Source organism: Motacilla alba, chromosome 2 (genome assembly GCF_015832195.1).
Source record: "Motacilla alba alba isolate MOTALB_02 chromosome 2, Motacilla_alba_V1.0_pri, whole genome shotgun sequence".
NCBI lineage: Eukaryota > Metazoa > Chordata > Aves > Passeriformes > Motacillidae > Motacilla > Motacilla alba.
In genome coordinates this window covers 3,149,536-3,175,556 of record NC_052017.1, presented here as the reverse complement: position 1 = coordinate 3,175,556, position 26,021 = coordinate 3,149,536, and the positions used below count along the sequence as shown (strand labels likewise).

Sequence of the window (26,021 nt, the reverse complement as noted above, 5' to 3'; positions counted from 1 at the left end):
TTTTAGAAAACTATAAATGTTGGAGTCAGAAAATAAAGGTCCCTCTTTTTTATTCACCTAGAGAGCAGCAGTGTCCGTGTTGTCTTTTTGTGTTGTATTACGACACAGGTGTCTTGGAATTTCAGGGTAATTAGAAGAATCTCATTAGCAGGCAGCTGCTCTTCCAGCATGTCTCACAGGATTTGGGAAAGGATGTGGGCATTCAGCACCTCAAATTCTTGACACAGATCTGTGGGGCCTGAGAGCAGCAAAATCAGCACGGGGCCAAGTGTCTCCATGGGATATCCTGGCAGAGGACTCCTCTGGGCCTGCTGTGGCTGCTCAGGCTCCTTGAGTGGTCATTTTCCAGGTCTGGAGAGCCTCCCCTCAAGCCCTGTGCAGCAGGGAGCAGTGCCTGGACACTCTTGTGCAGGGGACAGGAGCCACCCTGCTCTTCCGCAGGTACTGGACACAGAACCACAGAATTCACAGAATTCCCAGAATGACCAGGTTGGAAAACACCTTCAAGGTCATCAAGTCCAACCCAGCCCCAACACCTCAACTCAACCCTGGCACCCAGTGTCACATCCAGGCTGTGTTAAACACACCCAGGGATGGGGACTCCACCACCTCCCCGGGCAGCCATTCCAGAGCTTTATCACTCTTTCTGGGAAAAGCTTTTTCCTGCTATCCAGCCTGTATTTCTCTTGACTCAGCTTGAGATTGGACACCCCTTCCCCTCTCTCCAGCCCTCCCTACAGCTCCCCTCCAGTCATTTTCCAGCAACAGGTGCCACTCCTGCACGGCTGTTCCAGGGGTCCCGTGGCTCTGCGGCACTGCAGGACAGAGCAGATGCTGATGTTCTGTGCTGTCATTTTCCTCCCTGGGTGTGCATCTCCTGTAAGAGACGAGAGAATCCTCTCTCCATGCTCAGAGGGCTCAGCCTGGACACAGGCCACCAGCCCATCTGCACCCATCATCTGCAAAATGGTTTTTTCCCAGCTGAAATTCCTGCTCTGCTCCCCCTCAGTTCCCCTCCCTGACAAGTCCAGCTACTTTATCGCTTCTCTTCGCAATCAACTCTGCAGGTCCGGGGGAAATTGGCTGCTCTCATCCTCCCTCGCGCAGCCCCCGCTCCCTCCCAGCAGCGATGCCATCCTGCCTCCCATCGCCGTGCTCTGCTGACCCTGTCACAGTAATGAAATCAGAAATCAAAATTTCCGGGACAGCAGAAACGGGGCTAAGGCGACAGGGAGAAAGCAGATATGGGGTACATGGGAAAAGGAAAGAGAAAAAAGGGAGAAGGGGTGTTCGATTCGGGAAATTTGATTTGAATAAATCCCTCCTCCCGCTCCTCCTCATTGGTTTCTTTTTCTCCTCCATATTAATGAGAGCACTCAAGGAGAAGCTATTGGTTCCATATCGCTTTCCCTTTGCTCAGGCACTCGGGGGAGGAGGTGTTTGCATTTCTCCGCAGGACCAGCTCGCTTTGCAGAGCATTGTCTGGGTATGAGAATCACACACAGGCACAGGGGCAGGGGCGAGCGCACCGGAGCATCTCACCCCGGCACAGCATCTCAGCCAGCCTGAGTACCCCTCTCGTCCCCCGCCCCGAGCACCGACAGCCCCCTTAAAAAAAAGAAAACAAAAAATAGAGACGGGGAAAAAAAAAGTTTTGAAATATCCCACCTCCCTTCTTGCTTTTGTTTTGTTGTTGTTATTGTTTGGGTTTTGTTTTTTTGTTTGTTAGGGTATTTTTTTTTTTTTTCTGATTTAGCGATGGCAAATTCCTTCACGGCCAGGAGCTGGCCCATCCCCTGAGCAAAGGCAGCCTGGACATGACCGGCAGGCGAGGGAGGAGGAATTTGGATTCCCTTCGGAGGCGCCGACCCCTCCTGCGGCCGGGGGGAGCGCGGCCGCGGCCGCTCGGAGCCAGCGCGGGCAGCGGGGCCGGAGCGCTCCCCGCGGCCACTGTCCCCCCGCGCCCGCCCGCGGGCATGCGGCAGCGCCAGCGCCGGGACCGAGCCCTGCTGCAATGGTGAGTGCTCCCCCGGCCTCCCCCGGCTCCTCCCGGGGCACCCCATCCCCCGAGCGCGGGGATGCCGCAGCCGGCCAGGGAAGAGGAGCCGCCGGTTGTGTGCCGGTGACATTGATCGCTGATTTACCGGCTCGTCCCTCCGCCTCCCCGGGTTCTGGGGACACTTCTTCAGGGGGGAATCGCATGCGGGGCTTCCTGCCTTCGGCAGGCTCGGAGGATGCGTCCTCCAGATAGATTTGGTTCTCTGCAAACAAATCAATCTGCCTTTGCCGGCGGTGACAGGTTGAGGCGCTCGGTATGGGAATCACGTCTGGTTTTAACACAATATGGCTGGTAAATAAAACCTGATTGCTAACAGTCCCGCCGCTGCTGTCGGCGTTTGCCGATGCAGCTCTGCATCCTCACCTGCCGCAGAAACTCTGATTCACCCTCCGAGCAGTGCAGCAGGACTCGCTTGTTTTTACTGTGGGGTAGTAGGGAGAAACTGCAGTTCGTGTGCCTTTGACCTCTGCTCGTGTGCCTCTGGGCACTTCTCCTTATCGGTGTTTGAACAGCTGGCTCTGATAACACCATCTTCGTGCCGAGCACATCTCCAGTCAGGGGGACGGCACGCAGGACAGGCTCTTTCCCGCTGTGCTCTGAATTTAGGATGCGAAGCGTTCAGGTATGCGTTGGAATCTGAGGAGTTTGCGGCCAGGGAGAGAACGAGGATGTGATAATGCAGCTTGCTGAGCAGAACTGGAAAATGCACGGGGTAAAAAAAGGGAGATTTGATTAGTGGCACACGGGTGTTTATGTGTCTACATGATCATCCCACTTACAGAGCAGCAGATGTGGAAGAACTCCCTGGAAGTCAGTGGATTTCTTCTGCATCTGATCTGCAGGTAAACAGAATCTGGCCTTTAGCTTGAAGGATGCATTGGAGTAGCACTGGAAGTAGCTATCATAGGGAGAAAATCCTAACTAAAGTGAATAAGGCAGCAAAGTGATGTGATTCTTTCTCAGGGAATTATCAATTACCATCCGTCTGGTGCATGTTAATTACAGTGTGTGTGGTGGACTGGTACAGCAATATGTAACTGAAGCAGCATGTTGGATTTTTCTATTTCATCTGTTGGAGTCAAAAAAAAACCAAAAACAAATAGATTTGTACTTGCTGTTATTTGGGTACACACCCCCTCACTCCTCTGCCCAGCCTATGATGCAGCACTGGTCAGGTACAGCAGGGAAATGCTTCCGTGGCTAATCCAAGGGAATGTTTGATTACTGGAGGTTCATGATAGCACAGAGGCAAACTCCTGAAAGTGCTCCTGGTGTAGCTGCAGAGAAAGAACGTGTTATACAAGCATCTCTCTCTGGCTAATGCCAAACAGCCTGGAGCTGGCTTGGAAGAAGTTGTCCTGTAGGATGGGTAAGGCAGTACTGGAATTTGGTGAATAATTAAGGAATGCTGGTCAGGGCAATAAGGGGAGTTGGATTAGAGTTGATGTGTCTGCTTGTGTGTGGGTTGTGGTCTTCCACTTTTATTGCCACCTGTTCCCATGTGCTGTGAGCCAGGGTTGCTGCTTTGCTGTCATTCAGGACAGCTCTAATTGATCTCATTTTGTCCCAGGCATTTATCTCAAGATTTCCGCTGTTTTGTTGTCTCCAACCAAAGACGTGTGAATGGCTGGGAAGATAACCACAGCCTTCAAGGTCACGAGGAGGGGGCTTTTTGTGTGATAAATGCACTTATTTCTCATTAGACAGGCTTTGTGCTTGCTCCTCTGCTTTAGCATTTCCATCATCCATAGGGGTCCCTGCAGGAAACTGGAGGGCTCCTTCCTGACTGTGGGTTTAGGAATTCTGCTGTTGGGGCTCCTTCCTTGCTGTGGGTTTAGGAATTCTGCTGTTGGGGCTCCTTCCTGGCTGTGGGTTTAGGAATTCTGCTGTTGGGGCTCCTTCCTTGCTGTGGGTTTAGGAATTCTGCTGTTTGGGCTCTTTCCTGGCTGTAGGTTTAGGAATTCTGCTGTTGGGGCTCTTTCCTCGCTCTGGGTTTAGGAATTCTGCTGCTGCCACGGTGGTGCCCCAGCCCCACAGAGCTGCCAGACCTGCTGCTGCTGTTTGTGAGGCTCACAAACACGGAGGCAGGAGCTCTGTTGTGGGATGCTACCAGGGAGAGAAAACCTGAGATTTCTCAGCTTGTGGGCTGCGCTGCTGAGCGCATTCAGACCTTTGTTCATCACATCTCTCCTCGTTTGGCTGACTGAGACAGCATCCTGGAGATATTTTTTTCCTGGGGTTGAGCTCCATATGTGCCTGTGCCTTTGCTAAGTTGAGCCCCGTGTCCCCGAGCTGATTCATTCCAATGTAGCAGATTTTGTTTGCCTTTCCTTCCTTCTGAGCACACTTAGTACAAACAGTCTAATTCCTAAATTAGCTCAGATTATCTTTTAATGAAAGCAGAGTATCTGAGTTAAGAAGCGCTGAGAAAAAAGTGAACTCGGGGCAGAATCATGCTGCAGCTCGTGCTTGGTGGAGAAACCTGCAGAAATAGCAGGTCTTGCAGCTAGTCCTGATTTTAACAGAGAAATTGCTTATTTGCCACTGCTCCCAGGAGAGGAAAACTCATCTGAGGATGTGGAAGTCAGTGGAGACACTCAGTTTTATTTCACCCCTTTCCTTGGCCCAGAGAGTGCAGCCACAATCTTTAAGTCAATGGGGGGAATATTTTGTTGGCTTGTGTTTGCTTGTTTCCATTTCCTCTGCTCCTGTCACGTCCAGCCAATCCCACACCATCTGTGCTTCGGCACACACTGCAGTCAACAGGATTTTGGAGTGAATTTTCCACATCAGGACAGAAGTGGAACAGCTCTGCTGAAAGGGATGCAAATGCAGCAGTGAGGAACTCTCTCTCTTCTTTTTGCTATCCACAACTTGAAAGTCATCTTTGCTGACAGTGTCTGGTCAGGGTGAGCTGTGGCACCGCTGAAAGAGGCTGCTCAGAGTATCCCTGAGGAGACTTTCCCAGTTCCCTTGGTGCTGAACTTGTTCTGTTCTTAGGGAATGCTTTGCATACAGAAAGGTGTTTGGTACTTTTCCACAGCACTAACAAGTTCTAGAATTCCCGTGTCTGTTGTGGCTGCTGAAACGCTGTTTGGATTGTAATTGAATGGGCACAAATATATGGGGAAAAAGGCAGATTTTTTTTTTTCCCCCGAAGCTTTGTGGCAGAATTTCGACCCCTCACCCCATTGCTTTGCTGGTGTTTTATCCTCTGACCACCTTTTGCTCTCTCAATTTATTATCTGTCTCCTTAGGCTTGCACTTTTAGCTGCACAAGGCAAAGTAGGAGTGAGTATAAAACTCGCTGGGTTGTTCAAGCCGTGTTTATGTAACTCACTGCAGCTCAGTGACTGTGTCCCCCTGCAAGCTCATCTCCAGAGTAGCCAGATTAATAATTTCAGGGCTGAACTTCTCAGGAACAAGCTAAACCATTCCATCTCCTGAAGAAAAGGTGGAAGCATCACCACACAGAGGATTTAAAGCCAGAATGGCTGTTTTGCTGAGGAACATTTCCTCAGAAGGGGTTTCCTGCAGAAATAGGCAGCTGCAGAGACTTTTGTTTGCTGCTCTGTTAAATACAAATCCTTCAGTTTATCTGCCCTGGAGACACCCTGACAGTCTGATCCCTGCTCATTCAGGTGTCATATCTTACTCCTTGATAGAGAGCTATGATCTGAAACTACTTTGATCTATTTGACTGTCACAATTTAAAACAAAAAAATAGTTTTTAAAGGTGGAAAAAACCTCTGCTTAATGCCATTGTTAAAAAAAACCCAAACTAAAGCACCAAAATACCCAAAAAATAACTCAATAATTTTAGTTTTTGTTAATGTAATTGATAATTCACTCCAAAGCTGAGAGAAATGAGTATGCACATGGTCAAATTCTTCTTAATAATAATTATGGCAATAATAATAATAATTTATTTTGTAACACATTGCGAGTATTGATGTCTAAGGGCTCCTTACTGAACATACATTAAACATCTGCCAGGTCTGTTTTCAGGTTTGTCCATTCAGTTTGAGGCATTGCACAAGAAATGTGCCTCAATCACAGTGGCTTTTGCACCCATTAGAGATGCTTGGGTCACGATTGCTTGGGAGCTGCAAATGGAAGGATAATTATGGTCTGTTATCTATGATTTGTTGCTTTGCTAAATGGAGCTGAGGGTTAGGGCAGGAAAAGATGTTTTAATTTTTGTGTGTGGTGGGTTAATAGCCTTGATATTTTTATTTTTATTAATTTGTTGCTCAGAATCAGGCAAATTTTGCTGCTTTCTGTCCCTGCAAGGGACAGTGCATTGCCCAGTCTGATTCTGTGAGAATTTTTAAGGGAAAAAAAAATATGTTGAATGGAAATGTGACTGAATTAAGTTCTTGGTGTTTTGGGGAGTAGATTCATCATTAGGTCCATCTCTGAGGGGTGGAGGATGTATAAATTCACTCATTCTCAAGAGGAAACTTGTCCCCAAAGGATCCCCTGGCAAAACTATTGCTCATTTCATGTGGAAGGAAGGCTTTCTCACTCGGAAGTGTTTGGCTGCCTGGAGGATGCTCATCCTCTCTCTGAAAGCATCTGAAAACTAAATTCTCACATCCAAGCCAATCCCCCTAATTCACTGTGTTAGGAATGAGCAGAGTGGTTCATGCCGTCCTGGAGGGGGTCAGATGAATCAGCCCGTGGACGTTCTTGCAGCAGCTGACTCAGGCACACATCCACAATCAGCCAGATGGAGCCTTCCGAGGTATCTCAGAGGCATCCCCAGGAGTGAAATGCCTTTTTTCCCATCTTTCTTTGGAGGGGAAGGCTGGTGATGCTTTGCTAGCTCACAAATTTTGATAGCTGGCAAGTTTCATGAAAAGCCCAAGTTTTGTGGGAAGCCCAAGACTGCTGTGGTAGACCCCACATCTTCCCTTTACTCCATGAAGGGCAGACACAGCTGCTGCAGAATTCATGCCACATGTCCCAGACAATATCCTACCTAGTTTTGGAGGATTTTTTTTTTTTAATTATTCATTAATTTTTGAGATCTGATACGCTTCCTTGGTGTATCAACACTTTCTTCCTTTGTCCACTTACTTAGGAGGATTTGCCAGCTGAAGCTGGGGTGTGATTTTGTGGATACACCGGCACAGGGACATCTAGGACAGTGACATGATTTTCTGCAGGCACACACAAGCTGGCTCTGCCTGTTCCCTGAGCCAGGCAGGAGCTGTGAAAGCTCCAGATTCATCTGCTCTACCCTGCATGGGAATGGCTGCGCTGGAAGTTGCGCAGAGCTGGAGATGAATGCTGACCAGACCTCATTAGCTCAGGGTTGGCACCTTGTGAAATACGTTTTGACCAGCTTGGAGCCCTTGTGCTCAGAACTAGGTGACCTAAAAGGCATCTTTTTGCCATGTACCAATAGCTCAGTGCTTTTTTATTCTAATGCTTTCACCCTCTGTCCTAATCTAACAAAGTCCACTGATAAATAGATTTAACTAACTCTTCCTCCCTATTGCCTTTAAAGTTATTTACTGAAACCAAATAATGCAAAAAATAAAAACACAGACGTCTCAGAACACATTGATACAGAGTCTGGAGTTAAAGTTGTAACAGTAAGGGATACATTTCTCCACAGCAGAAATAAATTATATATGTTTGGAAAGGGAGTTTAAAATAGCTAAGATATCTTTAACTCTGAATTCCTTTTCCTGGAATGGAGACTTTATTAAATCACAACATTTCTGTTTCTGCTCTTACTGTCACATTTTTGAAGTAGGTTTAGAGAAGGTGCTTTTTATTTCTAGCAAAAACATAAAACTACACAGTCATGGTCAAAAGTAAAAAAACATTTCCTTTTAAAACAAAATATTTGTAATAATGACATTTTACATGCAACTGCATTCTTAAGTTGATGCAATTAGTACCAAAAGCCAAATATGAGCTTGGGCTTAATTTGCATCTAAGATTTTGGACACACAACAGAACTTTCTCTTGGCCTAGAAACAAATTCTATAAAGAAGCCAGCACAAGTGCATTATTTAAAGACCCAAGTTAAAGTTAGTGAAGTTACTCATTTCCTGTGTTTTAGAGAGCTGAATCTTTGGATTCCTTCCAGGAGTTTTGTGCTCTAGCTTAAAATGCAGAGGAGATGAGAGAGCATCCGAAATACCGCAGATGCTTGAGCTCCTCATGACTAAGGCTGGGAATGTGTCACAGCTGTCACTGCAGCCTTGGATGGCACAAGCCACACTCATTCACTGGGGTTTCGTGGCTTTTGACAGCCTGGATGGGGTTTTTGTGCTGCTGAATGGGTTTGTGAGCCGAGATGATTACGTACAGTGGGCGAACAGCTGGAACGAACCTCATTAGAGAATAGTTCTTGGTGGCTGCAGGGAGGGAGCAGAGTGGAAGGCCAATATTAGCCATGTGGAAGTTGTTTCTCTGCATCATCCAAGCCTCTGGATGCTGCTCTGTGTTCTCCAGCTCTTTGTTCTCTGGCTTGTTGCTTGTTCCACAGCTGGATGTAGCAATGATTGTCATGGAAAAGAGATTTCACAGGCTACCAAAGGCTGCATTTCATTCAGAAGAGGAGAAGGAAAGCACATCACAGACTTTTTGGTGCCTCCAGCAAGTGTAACCCTGGCAGATTTCCACCTCTACTACTCAACTAATTCCCTTTTCTCTGTATGGAACTTGCAGGTCCCTTTTGCTAAGATAGTTTTTATGAGGCTAACCAGAAATGGGATCCAGCTCTCAGATCAAGACGGGTGTGGGTTTTGAAGTGTCTGCCTGTGTCTGAGTGCAGAAACTCCTGTTAAAATAAAAGGAGATTTAGGACATGATTCAGCCACTTAAACAGAGGTGTTAAGTGCCATTTGAGATCCCCTGGGGTGTCTAACATCCATCAGGGATTTGTCAGTGTGGTGTTTATCTACAGCACATCATTTCCCCTCTTCCCGAGGGCAGGTTAAATACCCTGGGGTCTTGCTGCACCAAACAGCGTTTCAGCTACTGATTCTGGCCTCTGGCCAGTGCCCAGTCAATGTGGATAAATACAGTTATCTACTACAGACTGAGCTCTGCAGCTCTTTAGCCCCAAAAGCTTTCCATAAATACCACTGACATGGTTTCATCTGCTGTCTGAGTCCTGTCCTGGCTTTCTGATCCCTCCTCCTGGTGGTGTAGAAGGAGACTGATCAAATCTTGGCCTCAGTGCCCTCACCAAACACACAAAGGTTGATTTTCATATACTGTCATGCAGGGCTTGAAAATACCTGTTAGAATTTCTGTCTTGAATCACACTTAAGATACTGGGCCACAAAACAAACAAACAAACAAACAAAACCAAAAAAACACCCCAAAAACCCAACAAAAACAAAAATCAAAACAAAAAACCAAAACCAACTAACCAACAAACAAACAAACAAACAAAAAACCCTACAAAACCCAAACAACCCCCCCCCCCCCACAAACAAACAAAAAAACAACCCCCAAAAATCTACATTGTAGGTGTATCTATTAACTCCAAGTCATTCCTGGAATCATTTTTTTTCATGAGACAACCTCGAGACTGCATTTGACTTTCTCCAGATTCAGCTACCACTGACAGCTCCTGGCTTTTGTTGCCCAGGTTGCTCTCTCCATCTAGGGTGAGAAAGAACTTTTGGATTCTTTGAACGTTTGTGATTCAGCAGCTCCACTCTGGAGTTTTCCCTTGCAGCTCCTTTTCCCAGCTTCCTTGAGATGCAGGTTCCATCTGCATGTGGTTTTGCATTTTTAATGTGAAAAGACCTTTCTGTCCAAGTTCCAAAGTGCTGCTGGCTTTACTACCAGGTTGTTTCAGTTTCTCCAAACTCTCCTGTTTAGAATGAGCAATGTCAACTACACACTTTCTCTGGGGAAGGTTTGTGTGGCTTTTGTCTGCTTTCATTTTTCTAGCATATTCTCTGTCTCCAGAAAACACAGGTGGGCCCAAGGTGATTAAAGCAAAACATGGCCTATTTAGAGCAAAACTCTTCAAAGCACCAGGCTTTAATATTCTTCTAATAGACTCAGCATCTTCCAGGTCCTCTGGGGAGCTTTATGTGCATCAGTTTGGAAAATTTCTCATGATTCTCTCACTGAAAGAAAAATGTTTTTTTATCTTTCCAGGATCCATCTGGAAAAGTAATTCTCACATCTTCATAGCAGAAATAAAAATGGTTTCTCCAAACTAAAAGTCTCCCTTTTGACATAATGTCAAATTATTAATATTTTTTCTCCTGATGGATCATTACATCGACCACTTGCTTTCCTTCCCATTGTCCCTACTGAATTAGAACAAGGACATAATTTAGTTACTCTCTTATTTCCAAAGAGCTTCTGAGGCAGAGCTCAATAAATGGATTATGCATATTTTCATGTACTCTACATTATGCAGTACCATGGGTGTGACCCTTTGCCAAATGCATTCACAGCCAGAAGAAATTTAGTGTGTAAAATGTCATGAAAAATATGGGTATGAAACCAGCAGCACGACATCTCAACCAGACCACTTAGATCAGATAATGTGGAACTCACAGTTATTTTCTAAAAGGGTGAGAAGGAAGTTCACCTGAACATTAACATGCAGTTCATTTCTTCACTGACTGCAGAAACTCTAACCTGATGTTCTGCTTAATGAACTGACAGACTGTTCCATAATGAATGTCATTCACTGAAATGTTGAAGTTTAAAAATGCTTTCGTTTAAACCAGGGGTTGTCTGAATTTTCTGGCAATCATATATAATTTTATGTAATTTCCTTTTCGCTTCTTTTATAACTACTTGCTGTAAAATACAACCTTTTTATGTGTGCAGATGTCTGGGTGGAACTAAATGGTGTTTATTAAATGTTGTCTTTACAACAATGGAACCTGAGGAATCCAGATTTCAATTATTTTGATCCTAAATCAGGGTTCTAAAATAATTCATTGGGTTGGACATCCTTTTTACCTCCATCAACTATAGGGGAATACTTGGTAGTGAGTGCTGTGGAAGAGCCAGATAAGCCAGATATGATGATCTGAAAAAAGAAAAGTTAACAGATCTCCCCACTCCATGTAGATTGGCCAGATTGGAAGAATATGCAGGAGTGTCTGAGTACATGGCCAGGATAATCCATATCATTCTCTTCAGCAGCATGTTCAAACTGGCATTTTATAAATCAGCTCTGAGAGCTTTAACCCAAAATATTACAGCTTCTGATTCACGGGCTGGTTTCAACATGCCAAATTTTTCTGTACTTGTGCCACGTCCTTGCCATTTCCAAAATGCATCCCTGTAATGTGCTACTGCTTCTGTGTGACTGAAAAATCACCACCTCTAGTGCCTTTGTGTTTGCATTTAGCCTGCAGCAGGCAGATCAGACCACAAAGCAAGACCTGTATTTATCATTTTAGTGCATTTTTATCAGGAATGGCAAAGGTAAAGAAGACAGACTTGAGGGGGGCTGAGCTCACCTTGTTCTTTCACATCTCTGCAACTGCCCTCAACATAGAATCAGAAAATCAGTCTTAAATTTAGAGATTCATGGAATGGTTTGGGCTGGATGGGAGCTCAAAGCCCATCTGATTTCACCCCTGTCATGGGCAGGGACACCTTCCACTGTCCCAGGTTGCTCCAAGCCCCATCCAACCTGGCCTTGGACACTTCCAGAGAAAGGAAATCCACAACTTATCTGGGCAGCATGTTCCAGTGCCCCACCATCCTCTCAGTAAAGAAGGCAGTTAATCTCTAAGGATTTTTTAACTTAAAGAAAGTAATAATTTCCATCTTTCCTCAAAATACATCTCAGGACTTCGCTTCTTTTGCTGCTGGAGGAACATAGACCAGGGTGCTGTCTTGACATCCTCCTGCCTTTCTTTTCAGCCCTTCTAAACATTGTATTAATCTTTGAGGTAATTTTTTTTTTCTCCTCTAAGTTGAAGAAGGCTGAGAAAATCACTGATGTAAGGGAGCATGAAGAAAGAAAAAAGTACTCATGTGCTCTAAATTGGACAGGTAGTATTGAGACTATCTGAAGCAGGACTTAGCCTTCAACAAAGTTCTCATCTCTAAGAAAGATGTCAACTCCTCCACTCTCAGCGAAAGGAACCACAGTGATTTGCCAGTCTATTTAATAATGAAATGTGCAAAAGAATAAAACAATGCACATTCTTACCAGCGCTTTCCATTCCCCTCTGTGCTATCATCATCCTCTACCCTTTTTTGCTGTGTTCCCTCTTTGTCCACTTGGGATTCAGGCTGTTCTTACCACTACTTCAGCCAGCATCACCATGATCTCCATGGCTGGCAGCTCTGTATTTTCAAGCCTGGTTTTATAAAATGTTCTATAGGATCCCACACTTTATTCTTTATTGCCTCTCTCAGCAGACTGCTGCCTGCAGTGACCCATGAATTACAATACAAAGCAGGAGGAGCAGAGTGTGACCTTTCTCCACCTGCTGGTTTGAGTTTTCCCCTCTGAGTTTCCTGTGAGCAGCTCTGGAAGAGCTCCTACTCGATGTTGTGCAATGAGCTCAGGGAAGGAACCCGTGTTATTAATGTCAGCACTGCTGAAATGTTTGTCAGGTGTATTTGTCCTGCTTGTTGCAACTTGGCCTTTCAACAACACCATGGGATAAATGAGACATGACCTCAAGTTCTTAATATGTCTCTTAGCAAATATTCTACTGACGTTCTTTGAATTCTTTTAAAATAAGTCATTTGGAGGAATCAGTCTAAGTAGTGAAACTTGTTTGTTTATTTGGGGATTTATTCAACATGCTGCTACAGTAGCAATGAAATTCCATTGCAAAAACACAACACCCTGCATGAGGCACCTGTAGAGGGATATTTGGAGTAAATTCTACAATATATCATTGTCATGGAATCAGAGAATGCTTTGGGTTGGAAGAGACCTTGAAGATCATCCCCTTCCACCCCCTGCTATAGGCCGGGAAAAATTCTACTATCCCAGGTTGCTCCAAGCCCCATCCAACCTGGCCTTGGACACTTCCAGGGATGGGACATCCACAACTTCTTTGAGAAACCTGTTCCAGCACCTTACCACCCTCAAGGGAACAATGTCTTTCTGATATTGATTCTAAACTTGCTTTCATTCCATTTAAAATCATTCCCCTTTGTCCTAGCACTACGTGCCCTTGTAAACAGACTCTCCATCACATCTACATAGATACAAATTTATACACTATATCTGCAGAGCACAAGAATATAAAGTTCAATTAATTTCATTTTTCCTGATGCAAAATTTTTTTAATAAATCAGATGTCTTGTGCTGCATAATACGTCCCCTTCCCCTTGCCACTGTCCCTTACAGGAGTCTGGGATGACTTGGTTATCTATAAACATCCACAAAGTACACATCTGAAACTACTGCAGGAAAATCCACTTTGATTTGTAAAACACTCTCTTAACTCCCCTTACGGATTTACAAAACAAAGGCTTTCCATGTCAAGCATGGGACATAGGGTTAATAGATTTGAAGTAAAAAAAAAAAAGATCAAAATATTTCCTTCAGGAGTTTATAGAATTTAAAAGCGAATACTTACTCTTCTCCCAAAAGATTTCTTAAAAGTGTCGCTGTCATTATCCTAAATGGGTAGTCAAGGAATTATCTGAGGAAAACTCACGTCAGAGTTCTTGTGTGCTCAGACAGGCACAGACTCGTCGTCAAACATTTTTCAATTGCTTGGGGTTTGCATTTGTGCCTTTTTTATCTCCACGCTGCACAGTGACAGAAATTTCTGTTGTCTTCTCGAGATGAAATGAATCTCCCTCGATGAGGGGAAACTGTTTTCATTAAGATCTCTTCAGCAGAGGTGCTTTTGCTTGACAGCACTGGCATGAATACCAATGAGACTGGCAATGGCGAGGAAGGCAGATAATAATTTACAGGGCTCTGATGAGAGGGAAACAGCAAGAATCTGCAGTAGCTTGGGAGAATCTGATCTCCAAAACTCTCTATGCAATGTCTAAATAAGGTATTTAATGAAAGCATGAAGGTATTTAAATGAAGGCAAATAGGAGTTGCAAACATTGTGGCCCAAACAGTGTTTTCACGGGCATTTGGGATGAGGCTGTTCTGGTTGGTGAAGTAGTTTGGCAGAGTGAGCAAGAGTGATGGCAAAGGCATTACTTGACCTCAAGGCCAAGGAAGGTTCCACACCTGATATATTTCACGTTGCAGTTTGTAATATTTAAGCTGTTTTCTTGCCTCTGCTATGAAACCACCACTGGTGGTTGTTGGCTACTCCTTGAGCTCCCTCTTGTTCACAAAGAGGTAGCTGAGAAATCACTTCTGGTCCAAAGGTGAGTGATGAGTTTAACATAAAAGCAAAGGCTCCTTGCTGGCTGCACAGAGAGATTTTCACCCTGGTAGGGGATTGCTCTGTGGTTATTGATTTGTTGCCATTGGCAGATGGATTCACTGAGGTCCAGCTGTTGGCTTGGACAGAACAGCTTTGCTTTTAGAACTTTTAAGCACTTTTGGTCTACATAGCTCAGAAAAGAGAGCTAAAGAGAGCCAGATTACCCTTTTACACAAGGAGAAGTGGAATAGAAGACTAGAGACTTCAAGAAGATAAGGACACACTAGAAATAAACTTGTCTACAAAGACATGTTCTGCTTCTTGGATAAAAGTGCTTTAGTCCTCCAAGGAGCCTTTGAAGTCTGATCTGACAAGGACACCTGTCCATGGTAATGAGAAAATATTTTCAAACTTCAAATGCTCTGAAATGATTTTATATTAGTGAAGCCTTTACATGGATTCTATTTAACCAGTTTTCTTTACAACTTGTCTTAGTCTCCAGTAATTAAAAAAAAAAAAAATTGGTTCCTTAGCTGCTGCCTGTTCTGTGCTGTCTCTTTTCAATTAATTTAGCCACTTATTTGCTCCTTAGTCCGCAGCAGAACTGGTGACAGGGAATATCTGCTCTGCGTCTCCTGTTGGAATGCATTTCAGCAGAAATTGTTATCAAGCTTTTTGGGATATGAGGGACTCGACAACTCAGGAAAACATTGGCTGTGCTGATGCTGGGAACTTGAACACCACTAGGGAACATCCTAAACTCTGGGAATTTGGTCACTAAACTGTTATTAAATTATTATTAAATGAATGATAAATAATTTGCGTGTTGAGTGGGCTTGCAGGTCAGCTGAGATTCTTCTTTGCAATGCCTGGGCTCAAATCAGAGGTGATCCAATCTTGTACATCATTCCCAACAGGCAGTGTGCAGATGGCCATGCTGCTTGAAGGGCTGAAGAGGTTAAACAATTTCTACAAACCCATTTGCCTCAATCCAAACCCAGCACACATCTCAGTCACTGTGTGTGGGGGGGTGTGTGTGAAGTGTGGCTGAAAAAAACACCCCAAATGAACAGACAGAAAAAATTCTGCCTTGTGCCTCCCACATTCCCCAGCTCCTGTGCTATTCTAGCTCTCCTGGCAGTGCTGTTGGATTGCAGAAGTATCTTAAGGCAAAATCCTTCAGTTTAGCCGTGGCTCTGTGCTTTGATATTGTGTGTTGTGGCAAGTCTGGATTATGAAGCATCAGAGTTCAAACCCTGCACAAAGAGAAGCCTCAGCTGAGAAAGGAGAGATCTCCCTTGGTGGACAGACCTGATTCACCAGAGATTGGGAAGTGTGCTGGAAGAGAGAGTTGGCTGCACATCAGAGAGCCTGTATCCTCAACTTGCAGATTCCTGGGAAGTTGTTTCCTTAGTGACAATAACAACAAGAGCAATTTTACAGCATTTTCCTCATGTCTGTTTTTAGTGCTTTGGAGGTGTTCAGAAGTCAGAGTACAACTGGCACTTCTCTTCAAAAAGGTTGTTTTTTTTTACTATGTTGTCTTTCTTTTCTCTTTTTGTAGCTCACCTTGACACATCAGAATTTTTGTTTCTCATAGGGATCTGTCTTAAAACTGTTGGCATTTTTAAATCCACAGACACCCTGGCAGCTGAAGGAACAGATCTTGCAGGAGTTTTAATATGTCAAGTAAATGGTAGCAAGCTGGGAGGTTATCCCTGTGCCATCAGTGCTGGGGGGGCGTGGAGGGTGGACACTCCTTAAAGCCAATCCCACTGCCATGGAAGGGACTCACCAATCCCCCAAAACAAGGCCTGTAAAAGGAAAAGTTAAGGAAATTAAATGGAAAAAAAAAAAAAAAAAACAACATAAAATCATGCTTAAGACACAAATCTTGACAAAAGTCATCACCCTCCATATTTGTCAACATCCACAGTAAATTCTGAAAAAGAATAAATTTGTAACGTGCTCTGGGGAGTGGAGGGAAGAAGATACCATAGAATCACAGAATGGTTTGGGGTGAAATGGACCTTAAAGTTCATCTCATGCCAAACCCTTGCCATGGGCAGGGACATCTTCCACTTCCCACTGTCTCCAAGCCCTGTCCAACCTGGCCTTGGACACTTCCAGGGATGGGATGTCCTTGCAAGATAGTGACCTGAAATGAGCTGAAAATGGGACTGTTGTAGCAATAAGACCAATTTTTCAGTCTTTTCTGAGGAAACCATGCAGGGTGAACACCACTCTTCATCCTGGCAATTAAAGACCCTGAGCACATTCACAGGAATTTAGTTTTGATTTCCAAGAAACCAAGGTTGACTGAAACCCTCATGAAAATACGCAATGTGGAAGCTGGGAGAACATTTAGAGGTCACAATGTGTTGTGAAACTGAGGCAGAACATGGAAAAGAAAGTACAAACTCTATTATTTCTGAATTAGAAGGGCAGTCAGTACAAGCTTCATCTTTAACCAAAGAGACCAAAGAGTGACTGAAGTCAAAATATGATTCATGCCACGGAGGTGTCAGGCTCTTTTTATTAACAGCAGAAAGAGACTAAAATATCTCTGCTTATAATTTAAACGCTAATAATTAACTGGGAAGAACTCTTTGTCCAGGAGCAGTACAGTCAATTCACTAACACCACATGATTCTTTCTTTGTTCAGGGCATCACATAATTCTCAATAAATTTCAATGTCATGAGCAACTTTGTTTTCCCTTCCTCAGTCAGGGCAGGGAGGCTTAGAACATCGTGTGTGTGCATTTCCAAATGTGCTTTTAATTTCTGTTCAATTCTTAGACAGTAATTCCTAATTAAATTATGAATTGCTAGAAACTAAATCAGAATGAACCATATGGCATGGTCCAATATGGAAAGATCAATTAAAAAATAGAAATTAAAATGTATATGCACTTAAAATATTCCTGAAATACCTTCCCCAGTTATAAAAAAAGAAAAAAAAAGCCAAACTTAGTCTCCCAACTCACTTATCATCAACCTTTTTTCAGGGTGGGGAAAATAAAAACTAAATATGTAAATGACAAACAGAAATAGCATTTATGGTTAAATATAGATTGTCCATTTGCTCTTTTAACACTTCCATTTGGATCATTAATTTAAATGGAAATCCCTAATAATGAAGCTGCAAGGTTAATTAAGTTCTAAGTTCTGCTTTGGACAGCTTGTGCTGGTGTCCACATTTCACACCCGTGCTCTGGAGCCAAATTTCAGTCTCTCTTGTGAACTGCTCCTTGCTGTTATGCAACTGCATTTTCTTCGGTATCTCACCATTATTAAGTGGTTCCAGCCTAGACTTGAATCTTTATCCCATCATCAAAAACCTGATCAGGTTTGACTCAGCTCTGCAACACGTGGCTGATAAAATCTGAGATCACAAACTGTGCACCGCATGTGTATTTTACATTAAGCCACTCGATAGTATCTGAGAAAATGAAAGTGATTTTTCTTAGCTCCAGCCTTCCGGGCTCTTTTCATGGGTGAATCTATTAGAGCAGAATAGCGAATTAGGAATTAAAAGATTTACTAGGTTAAAGCAGAGAAATCCCACATGGGATGCAAAATGATATGTTGGTTATGTACTGGGGAGGGGGAAAGCAAGGAGGAGTGAAAAGTAGCACAACAAGAGTTGAACAAATTAAACTGACAGTGCACCATTTACTGAACATGATGTGAACACATCGATTAAATGGCAAATTAAAGAGCAGGAGAATTTGTTGTATATTTTATTACTGGAAGATGTTTCCAGTCAGAAAATTAGAATATATGCATTGCTAAGACTCAGCTTCACCTGCTCTGTTAAGAATGACAAAATGAATCTGCTGTTTGAGAGTTAAAATCATAAACATCAAGAGTAAGAAGTAGCACATAGAAGAAAAATGGGGGGAAAAAAATCCCATTGGATCACAGGAAGAACTCGGGTCCATGAGTTTTGAAGTGTGAAGTTCATGAAGTTTTGCAGCTCCCTGAAGACACCAGAACCTTCAGCCAGCTGCACCATCTCATCATCACCTCTTGAATCTCCCTACTGAGCTTCTGAGGAGAGTTCCCTGACCTGATTGTATCTCACTGGCCTTGGCTGGCAAAGATTTATTATTTCACAGAATCACAAAATCAGAGAATCATAGAGTGTTTTGGGTTGGAAGAGACCTTAAAGATCATCCAGTTCCACCTCCTGCCATGGGCAGGCACACCTCCCACTATCCCAGGTTGCTCCAAGCCCCATCCAGCCTGGCCTTGGGCACTGCCAGGGATCCGGGAGCAGCCACAGCTTCTCTGGGCACCTGTGCCAGGGCCTCCCCACCTTCTGACTAAGAATTTCTTCCTAATATCCAATCTAAATCAACCCAATATTTAGGCCAACTCACCTGGAGTAACCTGGGTGTCTTGTTTTGAAAAGACAGGTGTCTGCTAAGGAAGGCAGGAGCCTCCCTTGAGATGGAAAATGTAAACCCCCTCCCTCTGAAGGCTCTCGGGCAAAGATACAGGAATAGGAATAACAATTCTTTAATAGGAAAATTAAAAATAAAAATGCAATAGTACAAAAAAGGAAAAAGTCTGCCAGAGTCAGGAGAGGAGCTGAGCCCCTGTGGGTCAGGGTGGTGGCAGCAGTGCCATTCCATGGTGGCTCAGCCCTCCTGCAGGGCCAGCTGTGGCTCTGCTGGAGCAGGGATCCTGCACAAGGCTGCAGTTTTCCTCTGCAGCTCCAGGGCTGCTGGAGATGGGCCTGCTCTCCCTCTGGGAATGCAGGGCAGGAGAAAGCTGCTCCTCTGGGAATGCAGGGGGCAAAGGCTGCTGTGCTGCTCCAGGCTCAGATTGGATCCAGGTAGGAATGCTTGGCTCCTGCCCTGGGCGCAGCATCTCCCCATGGGATGATGGAATCTGATCAGCCATGCAGGGACACTCAGTGGCCATGGACAGCAGAGATCTCCTGGAGGGAGGATTGGCTGTGGGAGAGATGAAGAAAAAACCTTTGGAAGAGATAGAGAAGAACTGCCCAATTAACAAAAGATATCTGCCCCACCTCTAACAGATGGCAAATAGAATGCACACCCCCACTAACATCTTTCAACCCAAGACTCTGGGTCAGGCAGTGATCCTACAAGGAGTTTGATGTGGACAGGGAGCAGTGCAGCACAGATTGGTGTCTCTAGGCTGACTGGGGGTAATGTCCTTTCCATCACAGCCAGAGCTGGGGACAGGGTGTCCATAGCCCCCTTGAGGTATTTGAAGCATTCCTATGGAATTTTTACCCAATGGTGGACACCTCATTTCTGCAGAGGGTCAGCAGAAGGAAAGAATTCACATCTTCTAATGCAGAAATTTCAGTTTCCTCACTGCTCATGCAAGCAAACACCATTAACTTAAAAATACTTGAAAAGAAAAAGATGGTGAAAGAGTAAAAAAGAGAATTTGATGTTATTCCCTTTGCTGGTGATCAGAGGAGGTACAGCAGGTACTCGGAGCTAAATTAATCCTGTGTGGATCTGAAATACTGAGGTTATCTAGATGTGAAGTACTCAATGTCCTCCTTTCTCACTCAAGGCACTCTGCAGAAGTTGCTGCTTTTGTCTTCAGAGATGAAGATTGCCTTGAGGAGGCCTCTATGTGTGGGAGCAAGCTGGGGCGTTTGCTTTGCTTTGGGAAACACATTAAAAAGGCAGGAGAAAGAGAAAAACACAATAATTTCCATTTTAGAGAGATGCTAATCACAGCCTTTTGGACTGGAGCTGGATGACTGTCACTGAATAATGAATGGGTTTTATTCACCTGCTTATTTATGACCTGTAAGCCCTAATGCCCTGGTTTGAGTTTGGGATTTATTAGTTTGTTTTGCTTTTTGGAAGGGTTGTTTTCATGTTATCCTACATTATTTTGATTTAAAAACTGCCATTATTTCCATTGCTGACTTGAAGATAACACAACCACACTCCTTTGCAAAACATGGGCCAGAATTATTTTTATGAAACCTGTGATTATTGTCCATCAAGGAGGATTTTGTGATCAATTAGAGTCAAGCAGTGCTGAATAGAATTCAGCAATCCAAAAGACATCTAAATCCATGCCACAACATTTTGGTTTCATCTGAGTGGGAGACCTACACACACCCAAAATGTGCAAAGTATTACTGGAAAAATTATTCTCTGCCTGATACAGCATTTTCATTTCATGGCTGTTTCTGAATAAAGCAATCTTCAATAAAATACCAATTCTCTGGACATGTCTAATGGCAGCCAAGCTGTGCCCTGGGGAGTCCTCTGTGCACCATCCTATCCAAACTCCAGCACAAAATTTATTCTGCTTGTCCAAAAGAGGCTCCCACTGTGCTGACTCCAGGTTATCACACATTTCGTTTTATTTGCTGAGGGAAGATCATTCTCTTCCTTTCCTTTCTGTGTCCCTACCCTGCTTTCCCCAGTGAGTTACATGTTTCAGAAAAACATACAAACTCATCCCATGCCTCATTTGCTGCAGCTGGCAACAAACTCCAGGGACAGAAGTGAACTCTGGGATATGAGGGAGGAAATACCATAAAATGCAGATTCACCTTTTCTACTGCATGTGGAGGATTTGGTTGGGGTTTGTTTGTTTTGGGGTGAGGGTTTTTGGGGTTTTGTTTGTTTGTGGGGGTTTTTTGGTGTTCTTTTTTTCATTTGGTTGGTTTTGGGGGTTTTATTTGAGTGGTACCTTAAAAGAAAAGCTTTGGTGCAGAATACATTCCCAAGGAACAAGAAGAAAAGACTGAGATGCCTGAACCAGAAAATGTTGTGAAGATAACTCAAAGTTGTTCTGGGCTACCAGCACCTTATTCCTAGGATTGCTTCCATGTTTAAACACAAGGATATTTCCAAGGTCAGCCAAAGCACAGATAAACCATTAAAATTTGCCCCAGGTTTTGCCAGCTGACTCTCACGCACCATTAATGGTTTCTCCTTTTTTTTCTGGTCCTGGTCCACTGTTAATCCTCTCTTTAATCCTATATTTGGATGAGGAAGCCCAAAGAGCTCACTTGAATGTTGCTCTGTGCCATCTGCAGCCATGAGGGTCATCAATAATGCAGCCTGCAGAAATGAGGGCTTTGGTACAGCTGGATTTCTTTTCTTAATAAATTGCATCCTTTGGAGGCTGCTGAAGTGGATCTCCCAGTGCTGGAGATCAACTAAGCTCTCTCTTTCTTAGGTTGCTTTTCTTTAGATTGGATATTAGGAAATGTTTTGATCATTTTTAAAAGTTTTTGTCAAATGCAGACCAGGGTGGGCAGATCCTGTGTTTCCATGAGAAATCAGCCTGGGAAGTTGTCCCTGTCTACAGCACTGTTCTTGCATTTATTCCAAGAGCTTAGAAGAAACCCTCTTCACAGTGCATCCAAGGAAACAGAGGAATAATGTAGAATTGATAAATTATGCACCATGATGAAATTGTGAATTCTGTGGCCAAAATTCTTTGTCGTAAGGAGTTTCTGAAGGATCAAACCTTCATTACCTGACGTGCTTGAAAGGCACATTGTGACGATCATGTTTTTTCAGTGCCACTTCAGCTGAGCTTAAATTGCATATTAAGCTCAAGGTGGGTGCAAATGAATACCAGGACAGAATTTACATTTCATCTGATGTGAGGAAAGTAAAGGGGAGGAGGTTGGAGCTACAAGAAAAAAATGTTGCTAAACACATCATTTAACCTTAATTTGCTGCCCACTATAAGGTGCTACTCATCAGCTGAGTGTAGCTTTGGCAACTTTTAATGTTTGGACTGAATCTTTTAATGTTGTTTCTCAAATCCTTCTCTTTCCCTCACTTCCTCCTGATAGAAAATATAGAGAAATAGGATGTAATTAATCTGCTGCTTTGAAATACATAATTTAGGATAATCTAACATATGCTGTGAACTCTATGGGATGTGCTGATTACATCTCAGGGATCTGTGGAAATTATCTCGGGTTTAGATGTACACATTTTAATGAGATAACTCTCATTCAGGGCTCTGAAGGACCCCCCATGGGGGGAGGGAGGCATTTTCACTGTGTCTTTGAGACGTGAGTCAACCTATTTCAAACTGAGCAGTGGGCACGTTGGAGAAGAAGGGATTTCAGCTTGATTGAATTTACGTGTTTATATCCTGGGTTTTACTGGGATGCATGACAATAAAATGACAAAGCTATCCAGTGGAAAGGAACAGCTCTTTGATTGTTTTCTGGGCCACAGGGGATATTCCAGTTCCACATGGCACCTAAAGGAAAATGTGAATCATAGCAAGTTGGGTTGAGTCCGATCCGATGACCATCCTGTCAATTTATAAACTTCCTCATCAGACAGCTTAATATCTATAATCAGGATTTCCAGCTTTCACTACAACAGACACATCCAAGAGAGGAAAATGACCCATTTTTTTTAGTTTTCATTGTCTCCTGTTCACACAGGATCTGTAGATAAGATTGCTGCTGTAGTAGCTTGGAATTTGACAGAAGTATAAACAATGCTATAATGGATACAACTGACATCTTCTAGTTGTGTTCTGATGAGTTTCTTTTGGGTTTGTTTTTTTTTTTTTTTGACACCTCTAGAATTGATAAAATAAGAGAACACATCATTTATTGGCCAATGATTTCTGCATGTACTTGTATGTGTGTGTGTGTTCATAGGAAATTGTTTTGGTCCAGCACTGTTCTGACCTTCCCAGGTATTCCCTGAGGGCCATTTTCTTCTACCCTATGGAGCACCATAGGGCCAGCTCATCTTCTAGAACTCTCATATGGAGATCCATGAGCAGATAATCAAGATGAATATAGAGGTAGTCTTAATCACTGGCTAAAAAGATGATTGCATGGAAATGAATCACTTCTGTTCATTTATATTTGCCTTTTTTTTTTTTCTAGAAGTGGTAAAGCTACTTTGTTCATAATAATAGTGAAATGGTGGTGTATGAGTTAAGCTGAGTATTCACATTATCTAGAGGGAGGAAGGAAGGAAGGAAGGAAGGAAGGAAGGAAGGAAGGAAGGAAGGAAGGAAGGAAGGAAGGAAAAGAAAGAAAAAGAAAGGAAGGAAAAGAAAGAAAGAAAAAGAAAGAAAGAAAAAGAAAGAAAGAAAGAAAAGAAAGAAAAAAAAGAAAGAAAGAAAGAAAGAAAGAAAGAAAGAAAGAAAGAAAGAAAGAAAGAAAGAAAGAAAGAAAGAAAGAAAGAAAGAAAAAGAAAGAAAGAGAAAAAGAAAGAAAGAAAAGAAAGAAAGAAAAAGAAAGAAAGAAAGAAAGAAAGAAAGAAAGAAAGAAAGAAAGAAAGAAAGAAAAGAAAGAAAGAAAGAAAGAAAGAAAGAAAGAAAGAAAGAAAGAAAGAAAGAAAGAAAGAAAGAAAGAAAAAGAAAGAAAGAGAAAAAGAAAGAAAGAAAAGAAAGAAAGAAAAAGAAAAAGAAAAAGAAAAAGAAAAAGAAAAAGAAAAAGAAAGACATTTTTTCTCTGGACTCTTTTCTCTAGACAATATTTTTTCTAAACTCATTTCTTTCTGTGTCAGGCTATGATGGCCATTTGTGTCAGAGCTTTTAGAATCATAGAATCTTTTAGGTTGGAAAAGACCTCCAAGATCATTGAGTCCAACAATTAACTCTGCATCACCAGGTTCATCACTAAACCCTGTCCTCAAGTGCCACATCCATACGCTCTTGAAACACCTCCAGGGATTCAATTTTCCTCATCACAGTTTTCCTCATTGCAGAGACATGAGTTTACTCCATGCTTTCAGGTGAAAGGTGGGATCCAACTCTGAGTCAGAGCTGTGTGGTTGGGAATCTGTGTCTATTAACGCTGCAGTGTCTTCATTGTCAGAGAAATTGGTTTACAAAGTATTCACGTTATATGGAGTCCTCTCAAAATTCAAAATTTGTTTTTACTTTCCTCCTCTCTCTGGAAGGCACTTTCAGGTCTCTTTTCTGCTGATGGTCCAAAGCGTTCTTCCGATTCCCAGCTTAACCTCTTGACCCAAAAGTGACTTTGATTTCAATCACCTTCCTTCCTCTTTAGTTTGATACTTCTGTCATTCTCAGGGCTGTGCCTGTTCCACACAGGTTCTCCTGGGAGGAATCAGCTAATCAAACTGATTTTGGGCTTTATTACCCCTCTCTTTGCCAAGATGAGTAGCACATTGTCTGGGAGCAAGGCAGAGCCATGTGCTGCTGAGGGCAGTTATTCGTTTTCTATTCACTGTGGAAGCAGCTCAGAGAAGCCAGTGTGGATAGAGATGGTTCCCTTTCAGACAGCCAGATTTATGTGCCTTGGATTCCATCCCTGGTATTGCAAGAACACGTGCTGTGGAAGGTCCTAATAATGTCCAAACGTAATGAGTTTATTAAGCACGATATGGGACACAGCTGGGAGCCCGGGCTGACAGAAGTGCAGTAGGAAAGGAGGACAATAGGAAATGTGGAGGGGAAAAAAATACAGTTTCCAAGTGCTCATGCAGTGTCTTAACCTTGTCTTTCAGTATAGTAGAGAAGAGTGAAACTGTTAAAACAAAAAAATGGGATTTTTTCACCTCCCTAAGGATGGAAGGGTCAGGACTGTAGCCCCAGGCCTGCTCTGGGATACATTTCCTTCACAATATTTGCTTGAGGAATCACAATAGTAGAGGTATCTTTTTCCCTACCCAGTGAGAAGTTGGGAAACACATTTTATCTGTCCCTTTATCATGGTGGGCTGGAGTTTGGCCCATGAAAGCTTTTGATGTTGATTAGAAGTGCAGAGGAGGAGTGTGGGTGTTCATCTGGGCCCTCACCACAGATTGCCAGCTCAGAATGCTCAGTGAAGTCCAAGCTGTTGTGTTCAGAATGCCTCTGACTTTGCACTGGAAGATGACAAGGAATTGTACACCTGAGGCAAAGAAAGATCGTTTGATCATCCTCTCTGAGCAACTTGGCAATTTTTCTACACTCCCAAGCATCCTTTTCTCAATACCAAGGCTGTCTCAGACTGGTTTCTTCACACCATCTTGTATTTATTCCTTTGGCATCAGGAAATACAATCAGTTGCTCATTATATTCACCACCTTCCAAACCATTTCCTATTTTATTACTTTTGTCCTGCTCTCAGACAGGAAGGGTAGTCTTGTTTCCCAGGGGTGATAAAAGTTTGCTGTGCTGTTTCTGGAGCTCCAAGATTTAAGTCTTGCTCTTGGGTCCATCACCAGCTACAGGAACACTCCTATGGGGTATGCCCATGCTAAATAAAGAGTGGAATGCTTTCTTAAATACACCTTTGGCATTTCCTCACAGCTGAGAGCACCTTGCATGGGGCCTGGCTCAGGTCTGGGGAGCAATGGTGGTTTTATCATGGCAGTTTGATCTTAAGATAATTAGCTCAGCACATCAAGAGGGATAATTGAGGGTGTTAACAGTGCCATCACATTCTGATAAACAGGATATTTTGAGTTAAGGAATTGTTTTGAAGGTACTGTCTGAATTCTGCACGTGGGAAGATCCTCAGAGATGATGGGAATAAAAGGCTTCGGTCCAGAGCTGCATTTTCTGCTCTGCTCTTACTCTTTCCTCTGCCTGTGAGAGATGTCTGCTCCACATGTGCTGTGCAGGTTTAAAGCAGAACCTCATGGATGGGTTACATCAAAAACAACATTTACACCTACAA

General features: G+C 43.3%; 1 protein-coding gene across 11 annotated transcripts in view; it reads left to right on the top strand.

The window, feature by feature from the left end:
* Positions 1–1,402: 1,402 nt before the first annotated feature.
* ADCYAP1R1 (ADCYAP receptor type I) overlaps positions 1,403–26,021 on the top strand; it is a 149,751-nt gene continuing 125,132 nt past the window's right edge. For 8 of the 11 annotated variants that reach the window (XM_038128749.1, XM_038128748.1, XM_038128747.1 and 5 more), the window contains exons 1-2: positions 1,403–1,486; positions 1,757–2,017. The gene's annotated coding sequence lies outside the window, so the exon portion shown is untranslated. The other 3 variants (XM_038128740.1, XM_038128741.1, XM_038128742.1) reach the window with 3 other exon arrangements.